This window comes from Simochromis diagramma, unplaced genomic scaffold (genome assembly GCF_900408965.1).
Source record: "Simochromis diagramma unplaced genomic scaffold, fSimDia1.1 OVJJ01000705.1, whole genome shotgun sequence".
Lineage (NCBI taxonomy): Eukaryota > Metazoa > Chordata > Actinopteri > Cichliformes > Cichlidae > Simochromis > Simochromis diagramma.
Window position 1 is genome coordinate 3,988,948 of NW_024387448.1, and position 21,892 is coordinate 4,010,839.

The 21,892-nt window shown below is 40.9% G+C and overlaps 1 protein-coding gene across 2 annotated transcripts in view; it reads right to left on the bottom strand.

The window, feature by feature from the left end:
• Positions 1-21,817, bottom strand: part of LOC120722674 (kelch domain-containing protein 8B) — a 185,716-nt gene extending 163,899 nt beyond the window's left edge. The window contains exon 1 of one of the 2 annotated variants that reach the window (XM_040013761.1): positions 21,581-21,817. The gene's annotated coding sequence lies outside the window, so the exon portion shown is untranslated. The remainder of the gene's footprint in view (positions 1-21,580) is intronic. The other variant, XM_040013760.1, reaches the window with a different exon arrangement.
• Between the last annotated feature and the right edge of the window lie 75 nt (positions 21,818-21,892).

The following is a 21,892-nucleotide window of genomic DNA, read 5'->3' on the forward strand; positions in this document are numbered from 1 at the left end:
CGTGTTGGCCGTCTAGCCCCACGCACGGGGCGATCAGCGGTAGCTCGTTAACGGAGATTTGCCGTGTTGTGGCGTTAAGGTCATTTCAACGAGATTAACCTGAAAGCACTAGTGGCAACACAACGAATATGACTGCACATTTAAGCCGACATCATCCTAGTGCAAAGACAAAAACAACAAGCATGCTACTAACTTTAGCCGAGTCATTTAGACAGCTGTTAGCACATGATTCTCCTTATGCTGCTGAGAATATAGCCCAGAAGAAGCGGATAGTATAGCTTTTATTTTGGAAAGAGACATTTCTCTGTAATAAACTCTCTTTTCCAAAGATGAGTGATTCCTCAATCAGATACAGGGCTTGCAATATCGCTAGCCCGACGTCCTGGGGCTAGCGATTTTTTTCAGTCGGGCTACCAAAATCTATCTCTTCCCTGCCCGTCGGGCTATTGTAGGAAGGAAAAATATATGTCAATGCTTTTGCATTCTTTCAGAAATGTAGCTGGGTAATTATGTCATTGGCATCGGTGAGCCACTGTCAATATGTGACATATTGAAATCGCGTTTGAATTTGCGCTTGTTTTTTTGCTTTCACTTTGCAATCGTGCGAACTGTGTATAGAGAGCGACAGCACTGATCTGTGAGTGATGATAATTTGTGCACCAATTCCTCTGACATCGTCTTATTAATCGTTAGCTTACTATGCAAACATGACAAGTGAAATCTCCCGCAGCAAGCTTAAACATGTGAGAGGTTGATCGCGCAGAGAATCACTGAGCTTATGTGAGTGCGTGTGTAAAAGCAGCAGGATATATATTTGACTACGATGACCTGGATGACTGAGAACCTTCACAGACAGATATATATTTTAGTTCTGCTGAGCCAAATAAGACAGGTCAGGGTGAAGAAGTGACAGCCAAAGAAAAGCTTACCACAAAACGGAGAAGTTATGACAAATCAGACTATAAGGCAAAAAGAAAGTGCAGCTTTATGGTTTCATGGACAAAAGAATTTCTGTGGCTGCAATATGACGAGCTAAATAACCAGGGCTGCACATAAGTGGTCCGCAGGTGCGCATTCGCTGTCAAAATAAAAAACACGCACAAGGGTTAGGGTTAAATTTAAAAACTGTACTTTTGAGTTAAAATATATATTTATAATTTTAATAAATGACAAATTAAAAAGGCATGAACATTTTTTTTGTATCGAAAAAATATCGAACCGTGACACCAAAGTATCGAACCGAACCGAACCGTGAATTTTGTGTATCGTTGCACCCCTACTATTTATATATACTGTTCATATACTTCGTTATCTATGCAACTCAGTATACAGTACTGTATACTGAGTTGTAATATGTAGTAAAACAACTGTGTACCTTTGTGACAGATTTGCACACAATTGTTAATCAGCTTCTCGAGGCTGATTCGTAGAATGATCTTATGTTAACAGGTGTGAGTCATTCAGAGGAAGGAAGGATTCTTGTCTCCATAATGCACTCAGGCCCATCAGCTGGCCCTCATCATAGCTGTGTTGATTCTGCAATAAGCCTTATTATGGGATTAGTCCATAACAAGAAATGCTCAACTAGGTTAGGAGAAGCTGCAATTCATCATGACTTTGCATGAGCAATAAAAAAAAAGCTGAGAATATGCAATTTATATAAAACGCTACTTACAGTATAATAAATACCTGGCAATGCTATAGTAGTGTGTACACTGATACTTACTCTTTGCACTTTTTCATTCAAATCAAAGTTGTTTTGATTACGGGCTTCCCCCGTGGGATTGACAGTCATTATACACACTCATTAACCCTCACATCCTGACTCTGTGGCCTCCACCTAACTCTGCTCTTATTAACCCAGTGTCCTATCATTGTAAGCTGTCAACACTGTCTCTCTCTGCCACCGGTACCATCTATCACCATCAACTCAGAAACCATTCCAGCACAGATGTCTCACACTAACCTACTCTAACAGCATGACCTTTTCCTCACTAGTGGAAGATCTGACACGTGTTGTAATTAATATAGAGAGGCTCTTCCCTGTGAGGACAACCAACACTAGGGCCCATTTCAGCCCATGTGTGCTACAGTACCACTGATGCTAACTTGTATTGTCTTTTACAGAAAGAAAACATTAGTTCAAAATGGCATTCACGAGTAAGAACATTTACTTTGAGAAACACGATTGTTGTAATTGACATGTTAACACTTTAATTAAATTAAATCCACCAATATCAGCTTTATATTTGGAGCTCTTGTGTAATGAAGCAAGATCAGAGACCATTCATGAGTTATTGTGATTCATGATGAATCACCAAAAAGTAAACTACTTATCTATTAACTAATGTAACACTAACATAACTCTGTGTGCAGTCAATGAAAGTGTAAGCTAACAAAGTAAATCTATAATGATTATCATTTATGGGTGTATGTTCCATAACTTCTCTTAGGCACGTTGATCAATATGAATAAAATTTACTGAATAAACTGTCTCTGCTGCCAGGATTATCAACATAAACAGTGATGCTTAAAGTGTCTGTAACTGACTGCTTTGTTTTATACTATGATTATAAAATAAGAATGAATATGTTATTATTCATTTGTTTGGTGTTTATCAACAGCCATTTTTGCCATCATCATATACAGTGGTGTAATGAACTTTTTTTTAAAAAAGAGTCAGATGAATAATTAACATTCACTGTGTTTTCATACATGAGTGAAGCCAACAACCACTACAAGTATTATTACCAACACTTTTATTATTAATTGAATTGCACTGACATGAGCCCATTTACAGCCATATCATAGGTCTGATATGGTGCATATCAGACCTAAAACCAATTATTAATAAATACAGTTCACTGACATGCAAAGAAATGTTCCTACTCTGCGCAACAATAAGTGCATACGCAAAATAACTGACTGATTTATGAAAGTGACACTGGCCAACTTAGTTCTTATCATACTGCATACGTTAGACCGTCAGACTCATTCTAAACTAATGGGCTCATGCATACTGCCACACCCCCTTTTCCATATATAAACACATAAACCTTAACAACAGTGACTGTGTTTCTATGGGAGTGATGATGGTTAAAAAGAAAGTGAGTCACAGGCTAAAATAACAGAGGCATTGAATATTGTTTCCCACAATCACTAACTGTGGTCAAGTGAATTAAAAACTGAGGACTAAACAAAAGGGAATATAATTGGTTTGTGAACAACGAGCACTTGATCTTTAAGCCCAAGTTCAGACACCTGAAGCAATTATAAACACGAATACTTTCCAGCATCTTTGGGACAGTGCCAAGAAACTGGATGATCGTTTGTATGTGTGCATGGTTTCAGGGTTAGGGTTAGCAAGGCATGTTGGAACAAATCACGACAATAATGAGACCACATCATAAAGCAAGGGAGCATCTTAGAATCAACTTAATATGATTGAAAAGATGAGTGCTAGAGGAATGACGATGTGTGTGGCGTTAGCTTGTTGCTCAAAGGAGGGAATAGAGTGTGAATGTTAGATAAGAAGCACTTCAACATAAAAAACCAAAGAGTAGGTGAATAAGACATGTTGTTTTAGTGCTCAAATAGAATAGAAAAGCTTTTATAGGAACCAGTCCATTTAACCAGGTAACTAGTTATTCTACATTGACCATAGGTGTGAATGTGAGCCTGAATGTTAGCACTGCAACAGGGTGCTAACATAGACTGTATTCACCACTCCCACCATGACTTACATAAGTGGAAGAAAATGGATGGATCAATGCACTTAATTTACTACTATTTAGATTGTTTCAAACAAATGATTTTTATTTTGATCTGACTTGACCACTATGGTAGTGTATAGTTATTACACTCAAGGTATATTGTAATGTAATGTTTGATTCAGCACAATTCTAAATGACTAGCATGCTATATTAGCCCATTTATTTATTTTGGTAAGGCTCACACACACACACACACACACACACACACACACACCGGACTGGAGATAACGTCAATGCTTGACTGGTTTAATTGCAACAGTCTTCGTCTCCTTTGTGCTGGAGGGTACAATGTTTTATCCTGCAGTTGTGCACTTTAGATTTCTTGCAGTAGAGCCATGCAACACTGCATTGCTGTGCCGAGCAAGGTTGTTCTTTCTTTGTATTTAAGACTTTACATTTCCCTTGCACATTTACACGTTTCCATTGCCTCTGTAAGTGAAATTAACTCGTACTGATAGAGGGGCTTTTATTATTCATTCAGTTTAACATCTCACCCTGCAGTGCATATTGAGTGACGCGCCATCCTGCAGAGAGGAGAGAGCGGGAAGCTCAGAGCTCCCATCACATCTGAAGTTTTCTGAGAACACAGCAGTGCACTGGTCTGTTCCACAGAGAGAGGTGTTCAACATGACTTGAGAGATGCAAGTACATAAGTCTGAAATATAAAATCAAGAGGAGGGGAAAGAAAAATAAAAGGACGGCTAAGTCACCAAAGGAATAGTGGGGCAGACTGCTAAAAAAGGAAAGAAAGGAAGGAAGTGACATGTGTGTAAAGTGATTATAGGAGAATGGCAAATTCTTATCTGAGACAACACCGGAGATGTCACTGGTGGCTGTTTCTGCTCCTCTGAGAAAGTCTGCCTGGAAACTACTTCACCAGCTTATTTCTGCTTTATTTGCTGTGACACCGCAATGATAGACGAGACAGAAATACGTGTGATCGGTGCCTTTACAAACTCACTAACTGGAGGATCCCTCCAGAATAATGGTCACACAATTCCATCGCATCACAGGCGACTCCGCTCTGCCGTCCTGATGTGCCACATGTTGTGCAGTAGCGAGAGCTGTGAAAAGTAATTAAATGGATGGAAAGGCTTTCTGCTGAGGATTAAAGAGTTAAAGAGGTGGCGTGAATGAAAACTGTGCATGAAAAAAGGCAACTTATACTAAATGTCAGTAAAGCTAAGGCAGAATATTAATACGTTAAAAAAAGCAAATGTCTGTTCACTAAATTAACTCAGGGGTGTTAGATACACGGCTGCATTCTTCTCTGAAAAGCTGTACTTCAATAAAACAGATTAGTTTTGTTTTTTATTAAAGTCAACATTCTGAGCAGCGCTGTCTTATAATATTTTCACGTTCCTGTCAAAAAAAATCATGTTGTGATAGAAATATTTTGGTATAAAATACACTGATGCGCTCAAGATCATTATTACATTTGTTTAGCTGAAGTTGGGTTTATTGGGAAATTACTTCAGCTTACTGCACATGTTTGTAACCAAGACTGCCATAAACATACAAATGGAAAAAAAAATACACATTTTTTCTGTTTTTTATTAATCACATATGGAACAATATTAAAATTAATTAACTTTTTAATTGTTACAGTTATCATGAATATGCAGTAACTGTGGGTCTACATATTTATTGTAAAGTTTTGCTGAAGTTGTTGTTGTTGTTATGGTAATGATTGGTATTGACATTGTCAATATCATTAATACCATATGTTATATCCCCAAGTCTCTAAGTGCTCACTGTATTAAAACACAAACAATGCATTCTCCCTGGGCTTAATTCATCAGAGAACAATCAGGTGTCTCAGATGCCTGGCTCTTTTGGCACAGACAGACACAGTGTTGGTGATTTTGAGGTCTAAAAAACGGGGGGAAACTCTCACTTACGGTTTTATAAGGATGGTAATTAGCTATCGAGAACAAAACAACTGATCGTAGCTGTAGATGTGTTCAGTTTGTTGACCACTTGAAAAATTGGGGGTTTGTACTGACCTGTTTCTGGATTTTTGACACTTATTACTAAGATTTTTTTTTTTTGCCCTGAAAGCTGCTGCATGGTGTCACTGAGCATACCTCACTCGAATGAGGCACCATCTTAATATCCCACACCCAGTTCTTCATGTCTTTTCTGTGACATAAGGAAATGCACCACACAAACTGTAAAGGATCACATCATGCTGCCAGATGGGGATTACACTCGGCTGTGGACTCAGACAGATGCAGGTACTAAGGGCAAGTAGTCACTCCTGTTCCTCAAAGTCAGCCAGAGGGCTACATGTGTAGTTGGTTCCTTTTAGTGTTTTTTCTACCAAAGCCTTGACCTGACCCTCTAATGTTGAAATGTCCATCAATCGAACCTCAGCATATTCCAGCATGTTCACAGATGCAGAAACTATGACACCTGCATATAACATCTGGTAATTGTAGTTATCTAGACTCTCTAATTATTACTTGTATTACTCTTTTCTTTTGATGTTTATTGACTCTTTGCAAAGGCAGCTTCAGTGACAGCACGTGAATCCAAAACCAATTTCCTTAAGAAGACGATAAAGTATATCTTATTGTATCATATTCCTAGTATTTGTTGCTTTGCTGTCCAGGTTATACTACAAGTGTTATTGAATCAAAACTTACAATGTTTTGATATCATACTAATAGCACCAAATTATATAGTTGACATTGTGCACATTAGCCACACAAGCTAGCATTATCTTTTCGGACTAGCTACAGTGTTTTCGTGTCCTGCAGGTCTCAATTAGTGACTTTTAAGAAAATAATGTGGCAATTGCACGTAATGGTTAGAAATTTTACATAATATTCAAGCTATTTTGTGCACTAGCTTTCTGTCATTAACACACTCACACACACAAACCTACCAGTTAACTATTTTGTGAGGTCTGTACACCTTTGAGTGACGCAGACTAGACTGAATTTTTCCCATAAATAATGACAAAGAAGAATCAGAAGAGTCAGAGACTGTATATATCTGGAGCAGAGCTGCAATTTTCCCTTTTTTATGGGTCTGCCAGTTCACAGTCTAAACAACAATTAGCTGCAGCTAATTTACAGAGTAAATATGATAGCAGCAGATGTCACAGACAGTTAAATCAGCAGTTGCTAGCATTAACTAAGACTTGCTACAGTTTGTTAAAACCATATGGTAAAAATTGCAGCTTACGTTTTGATTCAGTCATCTCAAACATACAAAACAGGTTTGCACATCCACCTCCTGATGAAAGGTCTGGGCTTTATTTCTGTGCTGCTCTATTCTGTACCCGTGACATTAGATTTGTCTGCCCATCCATGAAGAGGGATCCCTCATCTGTCCCACCTCCTGAGGATTCTTCCATTTAGGGGTTAGGCTTCTAATCCAAATCGGGGCCCTATTTTGTGCAGATTGCACAGCCCCTTGAGGCAATTTTGTGATTGCATTTGGGAGCACACCAGTTTATATAGTAATTGCCTCCCTCAGCTATCTGATTGCAGTCTCCTTCCCTACGTCTCTTGCTTGTCTTTTTTCTTACAGTCACATTTGTAGCAACAATAGCACATGCTATGGGCTCTGAAACATTATTCTAGTTTTATTGCAACACAGATGCTGTTTTTGTAGTTCTTGCCATGATGGGTCTGATAGCACAGCAAAGTAATGGATGAGTTTTGGCAGCAGGGTCGAGATTCTACAGCACAGTGAGATGAGGCATGAGTGGTATTACAATGGCAGAACAGACAGACAACAGTTATTATCTGTTTCGCAGAGATCGTGTGTCTGCTGTTGTTTTAAGAATATTTAGGCAAAGTTGCCTTTTCAGGTAGTGTAGGTGTCAGAACTCTTTTTAGCAATGACGCTAAAAAGAGCTCACCAGATTAAAGTATCTGGTGAAGTTTTCTATACTTGTATGCTGCTAGTATTTTTTTTAACTCATCAGGGAACCATTAACTCAAGACAGAAAAATAACCAAATTCCACTTATTTCAACAGCGGCTTCTTCTACGGTCCTCTGGGGTGATTTATTTTTTTAAAAAGCACTGTGCTGTGGAGAAAGCACACAGAGAAAGCTTGCACAGCTTTCATGTCCAACAGCAGCCACGAGTCAGAGCGGAGCAGAAAAATTAAGAGGCCATCACAGCAGAGGTGGAGCTCAGCACAGTTTCCTCTGTGAATCTCCTCTTCCGTCCACTCTTCCTCATTGTAAACAGTTGCTTTCTTTCGTATTCATGTTCTTCCCCTGTCCGTATCTGTTTATCTGCCACAGTGCATCACCCTCTCCTTTTCCTCCTTGCCTTTGGAGCATGAGCCACAGCAGGGCATCTGGGGACTTGCTGTTCCATTCAGCTAAATCTCCCCACCCAGCTGAGCAGTTTTCCCAGCAGACACGGCTTTCTTCCTTAAATAGAAAGGATGTAAGGCTGAATTAAGAGAAGCTGCTGCAAGGGAAGAGGGGAAAGAGAGAATAAACACAAAGAAACCAGCAAAGGATGGGCGATAAGACTCAAAGTAGGTAGACCTACAGGAAAGTTTTTTTAAAAATGCATATGAGATGGGAAAAAGACAAAAATCTGTTTAGCTTGCACTGTTGAGCAAAACCGAAAGCCATGAGAGAGAGATGGTGGCAGGATGGAAGAAAAACAAGGGATTGATGTAGAACTGATCCAAAGAGGTTGGGAAGTTAATCCCAGCAGGATTAAATACAGAAGTACAATTCCATTAATGGCAAATCTCTGACGTAGCTCTCTTACATAACCAAGAAGAAAGTGTTGAATCACTGTCAGTGTTGTCAGCTCAAACACATGCAGTATTACTGCCTCTCAACAAGTGGCTGGTTAGATCATTGCAATGCAAACTGCCCAACTCAATCAATGTTTTCTGAAAGAGAGCTGCTGCGAAAGTTAGACTTTTTTTTCTAAGAGTGTCCTCCTAATCGTGTGTGGAGCACTTGTGCTTATCTCCCTTCGATCGACATTCAGAGGATCCAAGCCTCGCTCTACTTTGCAATCAGAGTGTTTGCATTCTGAGTGCTCAGGATGAGTAAACTGATGATCCTCCAGGTCTTTTGAATTATATCAGTGGGTGACAGCAGGTGATGCTGTTTTAACCATGAATGACAAAAGAAGGATAATGATGAACCCCTGGTGGCTGTTTGGCTGTCATGAAACTTTCTATAAAGTGATAGATGTGCGTGATTTTTGGTAGCCGGTCCTATTGATCAAATCAATAGGACCTAATGCAGGTCCTATTGATCAAATCAGATTAAACAGTCTTTGGCTGCATGCAGTAAAATAGTCCGTGTGGGTGTTAAGAGCACCCGTGCATTTTTACAGCTCCAATCAGTGGAGCTAATATCATGAACACACTGTGGCTCTCTCCATCACTGTTGTGAAAATCTCAGCCCCAACCGGTTGGTTGCCCTTTTTGTCTGAAATTACTTCCTGTTGAATGGGAGCTTTTTCTCTCCACTGTTGCCAAGTGCTTCCGGTCAGGATTTTTTGGGTTTTCCCTATTGTCCGTATCCAATGTAAGAAAAGGGCTTATGCTACGACAGTTCTTCACACTGTTTCTTTCGCTGATGGCTGCAAAGTAAGCTGAAGGCAGTAAAAATAAGAACTTCCTAAATTATTAATAACTTTAGTATAAGAACTGAACATCTCTGGATCAAAAGGAAAAAGCCTGTTACAATCCTTTGAATACCACACACTGCAAGACTTTATTTCTGACTGTCAGATGAGAGGAGACAGAAAAGATGAGCAGCTGAAATTAAAATAATTAATCAGCCTAATGACCAATGTGTCTGTCCACCAGTAATGTCAGTCATGGCTTCCCAGCCTTAGTATCTCTGGTAAAGTGATCAAAAAAGGTAGGTTTTTTTTTCTCCTCGTACTGTTACAGTACATCATACTTCTGCTAGACAGACTATTTCACTGGATTTCAGAGGTCAGAGGTCAAAAGCGAATAAATTTGAAATCCTTCCCTCTTACAAAGCAGGTGCGCATGTTGCTCTTTTAGCACTCAGACATGTCACTGAACATGTGTACATGAGCCTGAACGTTAAAGTGGTTATGATGGTTATAAAACAGCAACACAATCAATGATTCACATCCTCTGTGGATATTTTTAGAAACTGCTGTGATGTGAGATAAATCCAAACGTGCTGCTTTTGGCTTTTTTCTCGTGAGTTGTGATGAGATGCCTCTTTAACACAGAACAACATTCACAGTTAATATATTCAACCAAACAGTGACACACTTCAACTTATACTGGCATAAATGTTTTAACTCTGTTCACATTTCCATGCTATAATGTAAAGGGGGGACGTGAAGCACAAGTAAAACAACCCAGGATTTATTTTCCGTCATCCTTTTCTCACATGTAACACACAGCAGGAAAGACTTCTGATATCTGACAAAGGATTTTTCCAAAGGTGTACTTTGGTGGCTGTGAGAATGAGGGCATGACATCTGGGATAGCTGAGGACGCCGTGAAAAAGAATGGCGTCGGTTGATGCCACTGCAAAGAAGCAGAGGTTTTCCTTAAACTGATCCCTCATTTCAGTCCCAGTCGAAAGCTCAGCAGCAGCTTTTTGAACAAACTTCAAGAGATGCAAAGATGAATAAAAAAACCCACACTGCAAACAACACAGGTAACCAGTACAGATATGTAATTTAAAAAAATCTGTTTAATCTGACATCATTAAGTCCTCATAAACCCGGGCATATTTACTCATTCATAAAGTTCCTGTTTTTTTTTACTATTGACTGTTTACATGTGTGTTTTTTTACAATAGATTTGTAAAAAAAATGTTTATTAATTTTATAATTAGTCTAGGCAAACTTTTTTTTGTCTGTAATTTTACAGACTTATTTCTGACGTTTTAAGCCCGAACAATCATGTTAACAGATTTCTTTCATTATGTAGAGTAACATATTGTTTAAACTGCACTTCTTTTTCTTATATTAAAATATCTCAAGGATTAAATGTGTAGTTAAACTTCTTTACACTGACAGAAAGGGACAGAAGGGTCGAGTAGAGTGACCGTATGAGGTTGACATCCCTGTACTAAAGAAAAACTGACCTTCAGATTACTTTAGTCTCTAAAAATCAAGAACAGATTCACCAATCCAACAGAGGCAAGTGATTAGAGGAAACAATTCACAAAGGCAGAAGCACAATCAATAAGCAACTGCTGACAGCCCTTTTTCCCTGACCCTTAAGATTAGATATATGGGGTCCTAGTAGCCCCTGGAGGCTGCTGAGAGGCAGAGAGGCCAAAATAAGGAAAGTGAGAGGTACAGACCCCATGTGGGGGTTAAAAAAAACCAAGATGAAACCAGCATTTTACTCGCTGCATACAGAATGGCTCTGGGGTTGAGTGTCAAAGAGATTTTCTCGTCATATGTCTCTTCAGAGATCGATTAATCTGAAGCGAGTTATGCCATCTACATTACAATCAGGCTGGAAGACAGTCCGCTCGCCACAGACAGATGTCTGGGATCAAGCAACTCAAAGACTCAGGATGCAGGACAGTGACTGTCCGTTCGCCGCCGTCACTCATTCTACACAATAAACACATTTGTCACTTTAAATGCTATAAACAAGCGCAGCCACACTTTGTGTTTGCAGTGTGTAAGTCAACATTCCCAGTGTGAATGTAAGCTTCTCACTCGTAAAGCGGCTCAGCCCCCGTGCCAACTTTTCCCATGCCTCCTTGAGAAAAGCTTGTATCAAAGTCAGTGTGTCTGGTTGCAGCAATCGCGCAAAGGGATCAAACAGCAATCAGTTTCCATGAGCTTATGTATCCCTGCGCCTCTAGCAAACTTGAAATAATACCCTCACAAAGCAATCACACAGTGACCTGCTTCCCCCCAGTCTGACTCGGTGCTTCAGGCAAACGTGAAAGAGGAAGCAATCATAGCAAACAGTCACACAGCTAGGTCTCCGCTGAGCTGGGCTCTCTTAATGCTGAACTAATACTTTAGGCCATTAGTGGAACTATTTAATTAAACTTTCCACCACCTATTTAATTGCTCCCAGCGTCAATATGCCTGCAATAAACTGACAACAGCACGTTGTTTAATCATGCCAGTCTGACAGTTATCTAATTACCATGCCAATATGTAGGTCCACAATCCAGAAATGGTCAGGAACAAGAATGTAATGTTATTATGTCATGTTCAGTGTTGTTTCTTTAAATCTGGAGTAAAGTGTTAATATCTTTGTGCTTTTCCTGCAATGACATCAGGAAGCGCTAACATGGCTAAATGGCTGCGTTCAGCTATTTACTATATGTACACTATGCTAAAGATCGTGGGCAAAAAGAATAACCAGAGCAGCCACTGTCTAAAGAATAAAAACTGTTTAGAGAGGTGGTCACAGGGAAGCAGAGCACCATGCAGCAAGGGTCATACCATGGAGGTAATGGTATGGTAATGGTAATGTACTGACATTATCAGATGTTTTCCTCACAAGCAGGCAAACACATGCTTTGCTGCATGCTGTGCAAATAGTTTTTTACCCATCATTGAGGAGTCGGGGGGGGGGGGGGTCTGGCTGCACAGAAGCCCATGAGCAAATAGATCCATTTCTAATTTGATTTATGAGTACAATAAAAAAATGTTTGTTGTCTCAGTTGCCATTTTCAAGCCTTATTTGATACAACAAGACAGTTGCTACCCACATAGCAAAATTGGTATGGCCTGGATCTGGCCCACACACAGTGTACATGGGTATGTACACATGGCCCACATACCACAAAGAAAGAACCCACACATGGGCCAGCACAGGACCACCAGTGTGTCTGCAACTGGCTTTGTGCTGGCCCAATGTGTGGATTACCTCTGGCAAACCTGATCTGAACCACCGAAGGGCCGTCATTCTTTGCGGTATGTGGGCCATGTGTAAGTGGTGTGGAGCCACGGGCCAGTTGCAGACACACTGCTGGCCCAGAACAGTTTCAGCTCTGGCTCCAGATGTCAGCCTAATCTGTACCTTAATCAAGCCATGTAATAACAACATGTGCCAGAACATGCAAAACAGTGCAAAAGTAACATGACGAAACTCTGTTCAGACAGTGAATGGACTGATTCTTTTATAGCACTTTTCTGTTCTCCCAGATTACTCAAAGTGCTCTATACAACATGCCACATTCTCCCAATCACACATTTTCTCTATACCAAGCGCATCCTAACTACATTCACATTCTTGACATGCAGACTGGAGGAGCCAGGGATCGAACCACTACCCTTCTGATCAATATGTGACCTGCTCTACCCCGTGAGCTACAACCACCCGGTGGCAAAGATGAGTAAACCGTCACTAGGTATGGGGATAAAATGTACACGTACAAACCTGTCAAACCTGCATTTGAAACGTTGGCTACCATAGCAGTGTAATATTGCAACATGGCATTTGGGTCTTCTAACTAAAATAGGAACATAAATAGTGCCATCATTGCCAGACCTGGCCCACATCTGGTTGACATACACCCTGCCATGACACCGGTCAGTCAGAAGTGCCAGCTTGATGCCAGATCCAGGGAGGACCTGTTTTCTATGATCCTGGGCCACATACACCAAACCACAATAGTGCCATCTATGCCAGGCCTGGCCCATATCTCGATGACATACGTCTTACCATGTCAGAAGTCAGCCAGCAGTGCCGGCTTGACACCAGATTCAGGCAGGACCTCCTTGCTATGTGGGTACATCCACATACATTTTCTAAAATTGTCTCTGTGTCAAGTGAGTTTCTTATTCCAAGTTAAACTGAAGCAGCACCTTGCTCTAATAGCAAACAGCATGCATTACTGAGTTTATTATTTACCATTTATTAATTGAATTCCTACTGTGACATTTCAGAATATTGCTTTTGTCACCATTTGCCATGTGTTTGATGTTTTTATTTATATATCTACATTTGTTTTACCTTTTATTAGAGTTTATTTAAAACCTAATTGCATTTTTTAAATGTTTAAATTAAAGAATGTGAACTGCTCTTCACAAACCTCATTAAAAACAGACTAGTTTGAGTATTTACTCACATTAGAAAAATCATTCTCAGAGACAATTTATAGATACCGTGTTGTAAACTGTATGTTGTCCAAAGATTAAAAATTAATCCAAGCAAACAATTTGCTGGGAATGAGTCATGATTCCTAAATTTGCCTGTGCTTGTTTTTCTAAATCCATTGCTGTTACTGTTACTGTTTCCATTGCTGTGGTTGGAAACAAAGCATTGGTTTTATCCCCAGAGACCCTATAATGGATTTTCAATGCATCAATGGGACATAAAACAACTATGCGCTAAAATGTTTCCCAGAACTTCTCTGTTCCCGTCCATTTGTATTATCATGATGGCACCAGCACCAACTCAGTTGCAACAGGTCAGTGAGCCTAATGAGCTGAATCATGTAAACAATAAAATGCAATTATACAACAAGGCAGCTGCTTTCACACAAAAACACAATCATGCACACAAACCTGTTTGTTTGAGCTACAATCTGTTTTTAAGGGATTCCATTTATTCCACTATGAGCTGCGCTAATGAACATCCAGACAGCTACTACACTGACCAGCTACAAAAAGTTTTTTCTCTCTTTGTCACTTATCTCGTCATGAATGTTTCAACTTACTCCCTTTTGCTGGGTTAAATTAGATAAAGACTGATCAACCTAGAAGCTAAATATAAAGTTTTAGCCACAGGCTAGCTAAATTAGCTTTGCCTCAACCTGTTCAGTTCTTTAAAAGCTTTAGAGAGCTGGTTTAGTAGTTTAGTTTGGTAAAAGTAATTTAAATCCCTAAATGTGCCCTCAAAACACATTGTCTAAATAGGTATAATAGTTCATCGCTCTTACTCTCCACAAGTAGCGGGTGCTGCCGTGGGCACCTCACCCCTGCCAAAGCGCTCACAGGTGGAGGACAGTCCTCCCCCAGCTGCTATCAGGGCAGGAGATGTTCATACCTATGCGTCCAAACTGCAAATGAATCGCGCATGAGCACTGACTGTAACGCAGTCAGTTCTTCTTTTACTGTTATGCTGTTTTGTGGATCACAAGGTTTAAAACTACTAATAAACACACACACACACAAAGTAACTCCACCAGAGTGCCAATTTCGGGTCACTTTTGTCGGTCCAAGCCCGGGTAAAGGAGCAGGGTTGGAATTGTGACATTAAAAAACAATAATTGCTAAAAGAAATTTAATTTGTAGTTCTAAATAAATTCTAAATGCGTTTAGGACGTTTTTTACTCACTTTATGTCTCTTCCACGATGTTATTTCTCTCTCCAACAATGTAGGTTACAATTACATTAGCATGACCAGTTATGCAAATTAGACGATGACATCATGTAGCGACTTCTAGCGACTTTTAGGACAGCCAATAGCGATTTTCCTTACTGAGGAGTTGGTAACACTGCGTAATAGTGAAAACATGCTAGCAGAGTAGCTGTAAGCAGGGAAAAAGCAGGCCTTGCTTTGTTCAAAGGGTTCACAGCAAAACCTCCAAGCATGACCTTTAAAAGGGGATCATTATTCACCTTGCCAGTTCCAGTTTTTATACTAGGGCTCTACTACAGTTGCTTTACATGAATAACATTCCAAAATTATCCATATTTATCTTGAACAGCTCCTCAGCTAATCTCCTAGAAAGCAAAACTTTATTCTGTGGGCTAAACAAAAAGGTTAAACAGCTTCTGTGCTCACAAATAGATATGTGAGCCTGATGTGAGAGTCTTCGGGCAATTTCACATAGAAGGCACTGCACACTGAAACCCATGCTGAGGTGTGAAGTACAAATACATGGCCAATAGAAATGCAGAATGACAGGAAGTGGTTGCATATGTCGATCAGGCACAACATTATGGCTACTGGCCTGATATAAGGTAAGTAACACATACACACCCGGCCGTACACATGATGTAAAAGAAAACATGATCGATCAGAGCAGGACAACTTCTTTCATTGCATCGTGGTCTAGTTCTGAAGCTCACGTTCCCGTTGTTTATTCTATTGGAACTGCTGACAGGGGTCAGCATGGGCAGCCTGACTGGCCTGCAGCTATCCAGCCACATACACAACAAACTGTGATGCCCTGTGTATTCTGACTCAAGTTTATCAGAACCACAATTCTTCAGCAATCTGAGCTCCAGTAGTTCATCTGTTGGATCGGACCACACGGGCCAACCAGCGCTGAGCCCTGGCCGTCTATGACCCTGTCGCTGGTTCACCACTGTTCCTTCCTACAGCCACTTTTGTTAGATACTGACCACTGCAGACTGGAAACATTTTTCCCACAAGAACTGCAGTTTTGGGAATGCTCTAATCCAGTTTTCTAGCCATCACAGTTTTGCTGCTCAGATCTTACACTTGCCCATTTTTCCTGCTTTTAACTCATCAACTTGGAGGACAAAATGTTCACCTACTCCCTAATATATCCCACCCACTAACAGGTGCCATGATGAAGAGATAATCAGTTTTTTTCACTCCAATAGTGGTCATGATTTATGACTGATCAGTGTATATGGAAGGGCCCCTTGGTATCCTGTCTCTGTGACATCCTACAGATCCAAGAGTAGAAAAAAACTGTCTGAAAGCGATTGTTTAGATGAGTCTGAAGCCCGTCCTTCTGACTCGCAGGGATTACTTACAATACACTGACCTCATTATTTAGGTTGGATAAGTGTTCTCTTTAATATTCACTAGCCACATTTGTTACACTTTAATCTGTACAAAACCTAACATGTAAAAATTAAAGTTGTAATTTAACCAGGGCTAATTTACAAGTGCATTTCTTGGCTAACAGCAGTCGGGAAGTGCTGCTGTAACTGTAATGAGTCTGTCAGGTTGAGTATCTAACACAGTTTATCAGTTCATAAATAGGAATTAATACATTTTCAAACACGTCCTACAAAGGAAACATACTCCCTGATTTAAATGTGGCCTCTGTCCCTTCAAAGTTATCTTTTTTGTGCAGTGATGGAACCCCTCAGTGGTCTCTTCAACATTTTGATCTCTGCCTGGAACTCCTGTTCTGAACAATTTAAGGTTTGCATTTGTGATTCTACTAGATCCCTCCCACTGTGCCAACACACCAAAGAAAAGGCACACAGTTCAGCTCATTTTCACCAATTTTCCCTCTCAGATGCTTCAGGATGTTAGAAGTGTTTGACCCTCAGGGGAACCAATTTATGATGCAAACATGTTAATGTCACAATAAAATTACAAGCACGCTCTGGGTCACACTCTGAGCCTGATGTGTCTACTTCATGTTTGGAGACTGCAGGCTGCTCTGCAGGAAACTGCTGTTTGGTTTGAAATCCAAAGCTCATCGCTGGTGATGATTCTGGACATTCAAGCATAGCAGGAATGCTGTGAGCACTGTATGACTGCAAGAGCTGACAACCTTGAAGGGAATAACATCTCAATTCATGGGAGCACTCACTCAAGCATTTGATCATGTCTCATAAAACTGAAATGTTAATAAATGTAGAAAACGCTTTGATTTTTTTTCATCAAATAACACACTATGTCAGAAAGTTTTTTAAAAACACTTGACTTGTTTTTCTGTTGCCTGTTTAATCCACTAAACGGTTCATTTCCTCTGCCAACATTTTGTTTTTATTGCTTTCTCTTTATATCGTCCTCTGATACCATCCATGTCCAAGTCCTCATCATTAACAGGCCGGATCACCAAACTGTCCGCTGTAAGCAGCCCACTTAATCCTCTGATGGGAGTACTGGCTATCTTCCACAATCATCTCTCCGGGTTAATGTCTGTCGCAGGCTGGTGTGTGTGTGTATGTGTGTGTGCGTGTGTGCATGTGTGCGTGTGTGCGTGTGTGTGAGCCAGGATATTTGTCACACACAACCGACACTACTTAAATCTGAAGGCACTTTGTACTGTACGCTCACACTCTGCCTGTGTCCTCCAGGGTAGAGGTGCCTCATTAGCCAAACAGGCATAAAACACTGCATGTCCAAATGGAGGTGTTTTATGCTGAATGCATACTAAACACAGTTACATAAGGAGCAACGATCAGTGTGACCCATAAAACATCCATTTTTTAGGCATATAAATGTCATCTATACATCTGGTCAACGCATTCCACTGAAAGCCCGCATTCTCTTAAATCAGACTTAGTCGTTTTAGGATAAAAGTACCTCATCAACAAATCCCAGCTCAGAAGAGTTTTACTTTCAAACGTACATAACACCACAGTACAGTACCTTACATTGTTTTTTGCAACTGTTTTTGAACACGTCTCTGTTTGTCTCGACCAAAAATATTGTGGTGTGCAGTTAAATTTGTGCTAAAATGCTGATTCCTGATGCTGTGTACTAAAATCCTGTACAGTGATGAGAATCCCAAACAAAACTATAAACTAACTGGTTTATTTTACACCTAAAGGCAGGAGGAGTTTTCTTTGAAAGAAGTAACCAATGCTTCCCATACCTAGACTTTATTGAGCCAGGTCACCTAAGAATAATAACACCCACCATAGAACATTTTTGTATATTTATGGCATTTTTGTCATTTAACAGGCAACAGTCCCCTTGCTTTTACTTTGAAAGGTCAGTCCCCACTAGCGAGCTAGCTGACAGGCTGACCTGGGTGCTTTTGTGGCAGTTATCATTCAGCTGTCTCTCCAGAGAGGTCTGTCCTTTCATGGTCAGACAGATTCTGACTCCATCATGTTGTAATGCAGCTGCCAATCATAGTTCTTGCTCTGCTCTTGAACTCTAAGCAGTGGATTTATTATTATATAGTATTCAGAACATTATCATATATTAATTAATATTATAACATAATATAGACTAGAGATCTGCTGCAGTGAGCTGGCAGACTATCAGAATTAAAGCAAAAATTCAATCATGTAAGTCACATGACTGCTTCCACCCTGATTGCTGATCTGCCAGAGGTCTTTTCATGTTAAAAGGGAGTCCTTCCTCTCCATTATTGCCAGGTGCTCACACACAGGGGATTGTTTGATTGCTGTAATATTGTAGTCTTCACCTTTAAAGGTGCAGTGTGTTAAATCTCACCACTAGATGTCAGTAAATTGCAGATTGCATTTCCTGAATTCTGTCCTCTTACCCTTCCCAGTTCAGCTGTATAATCTTAGTTACAGAGGCCAACAGCTCTGGCCTTCACTCATCTGTAGTGAGGGTATACTGTCAGTCCCACGTTCACCTCAGCTGTCAGTAGTGGGTGTCCGTGTCTATTTACTCTGGAGGAGTCTGTAAAACTTTATGAAGTGGATCTAACATTGTTGGACTTGGACACTAAAAAAACATCATATGATGTGAGAATGTAATCAAATCGTTTATCAGAGAGAAAGTGTGATTTTTAGCACACTCAAGCCTAACATTAGCTGGCATAATTTTAGCTTTAGCCAGCTCACTGTCAGCTGTCCTGAGACAGATGGCTGTTCTGCTGACAATGGAATAAATAAGATGTTTAGGGCCATTTTAGTGTGTTAGAGCCCTGATGTCGGTGCAGGAGATGAGGTGTGAAGTGAGGAGGAAGAGCATGAGGTGGAAATGAGGGAGAAGAGAGGACAATGGTGGATGAGAAAGAGAGGATGAAAATATACATGTTATTTATGATCTTTAAATTAAAAATAACTTATAAGTTGTGCTACATATATGGCCACTTTCTAGTCACATACATAAAATGCTATTAGGGGTCACGGTGATGTTCGTCTTGGCCACTAAATTTAAGATGGCAGGACAACATGATGGCTTCCACAAAACAGCACCTGCTCATGTGTATTTTTAATTAATTTATTCTACATTTATGAGAACATATCTATTTGTATATCTATGAGCACAATATGTTTTCTATTAAATAACCTTTAAATATAAAGCACCTTAGGCTGGCTGTTGTTGTGAAGAAGTGATTTATAAGTAAAATTGAATTAAACTTAATCTCGGTTATCCTACTTTGATTAACCATAAAAGTGTCTTGAATTTTGTTATTTCTTAACCCACTGTCGCATATCTCCATCACAATATGAATGTGAGTAGAACAAAGGATACGCATGGATTATCCACAAGTCTGTGCAATCACACAGCTGATTAACGATGCGCCAGGTTACCACTGACTGTTCTCAGATGATGCTCTCACAAAAGACAGCTTCTGCTCCCAAAATCCAACCATCACAAGCAACAAATAAGCAGTAATTTACGACTAGGGGCCATGCTGCTTTCACTAAATAACCATGGAATGACTAGAAAATATTGGTATAAGAGAAAAATGGTAGAAAATTTACATAAAAAGCAGAGACAGCAAGGAAAACAGGCTGAACAGATGCAAAATGTTGTCGCTCGCCCTGTCAAAAATCAGCTTCCGTTTTCATCATGTGGAGACTCGCTGGCAGGACTGTCTCCTCTTGTGGGCTCTGACCCGCAGCTTGAACTTTAGAATAAAATTATATGGAAAGTGGGTGACTCGATTGTTTATGCAGCACGAGTGGAAGGAAAGACTTGTAAATAAACGAATGAGAAAAAGTAAAGAACTTTTCCTCCTGCAGACAAAACTGATGCTAATTACAATTATGAGGCAAAATCAATTTGCAGTTTTTATGTCTTTTAGAAGGAAACGGTCAGGCATTCAAATTCATCCATTTATATCTAACTAGCTCCTATGCCATCTGATTTAATTCATGCATAATTTCATCCTCAGAAAGTCCATTTGTCCTTGTCCCTCACTCTTTCTGTACAGCTGTACAACCTGCAGCCTCCCTGTGAGTCCTGATTGGAGGTGGCATTTTACTGGCACAATGAGAGCTGCCACTGCACTACGTGTCTCTGCTGGATCCAGCAAGACAGGCCCAGACGCTGCATGTCAGCTGTAATCCTCATTATGCTAATGAGCTTAGGAGCTATCATCACAGGTCAGATGGGAAAAGTAGCTCTAGCAGAGAGAGCGAGAGAGGAGATAATGGGAGTGGTGGAAGGTGCTGAACAAGTTGGAGTGTGTCAGAGAAACAACCTCTTTAACGGAGCAGACGGCAGCGGGAGGAGGGACAGCTTTAAACTCCTGGGATGCTACTCGGGAAAGGAAGCGAGAATGGAAGATACGGACGCAAAGGGACGTCTGCTTGTACCTGGAAGCATACAATCAGCTGTCTAGACACAAAGAATAAAGTTGAAATAAAAACGGCCAAACTCGGGAGCCCTCCTGTAACCGACGGACACATCCAGATGTTGGTCAGCGCAGCAGATGGGACCCGCTGGTCTAGAGCAGACGCATCTGGATGGCTTTCCCCTGCAACCTCTAGCCCAAATCCCTGAATATGTCCTAAAAATATCACGCAGCACATTAAAATCTTTGCACTCCATCTGACAAGTACGACACAACCACTTTCCACAATTCCCTGATATCATCTGCCGCCCAAACTTGCAAAAAAGCAGCTCGTGACGGCCACTTAACAACTGACCAGACATCAGAGTGCATGGATTCTTTTTGGACATGGCGTCCAAACAGATTTCTGATTGTCGCCTTAGCTTGATCCTCGCCCACCATCTTATCGCTCTAACAGCATCATCAGAATGTGGAGTGTTTGAGAGCGCCCGAGCCCACTCGCGTGCCCACTGATGGCTCCGCAACGCCCAGCGACGAGGTCTCGTACCAGCGGAGCCCATGTGCGCAGAGGTGAAGCGCTGCACTGCGCCAGCCTCCCACATCTGCACTTCCTTCGCGGTGCCAAAGGCAACAAAGTCCATACGTCCACCCGTGTGGCATTTGATCACATGGACTAAACGTCTAAAAGGGTGGAAAGTTTTGTCGGCAACAGTCCTTACCTCCTCCTTGTGTGAGTCACCGGTGCGTCGGAGCTCACCGGGGCAGCTCCGCGTAAACGTTTGGACACCCGCAGAGGACAGCGGCGGAAGCACCTGTTCAGTGAGAGAATCCAGCAAGACCAGCAGTTACCTCCGTCCTCCTCACACACACTGATTCAACATTTCTCCCGACTCCTGCCTGCCTGCTCCGCCTGTCCCTCGCCTCCGGTCTCCTCCCCTCACTCACTCACTCACTCACTCACCAGCGCGCATTTACGCAGTCTCAAAAAGACCTCGTCCCCCCCCCCCCCCCCCCCGTTGGCAGCTGTGCCT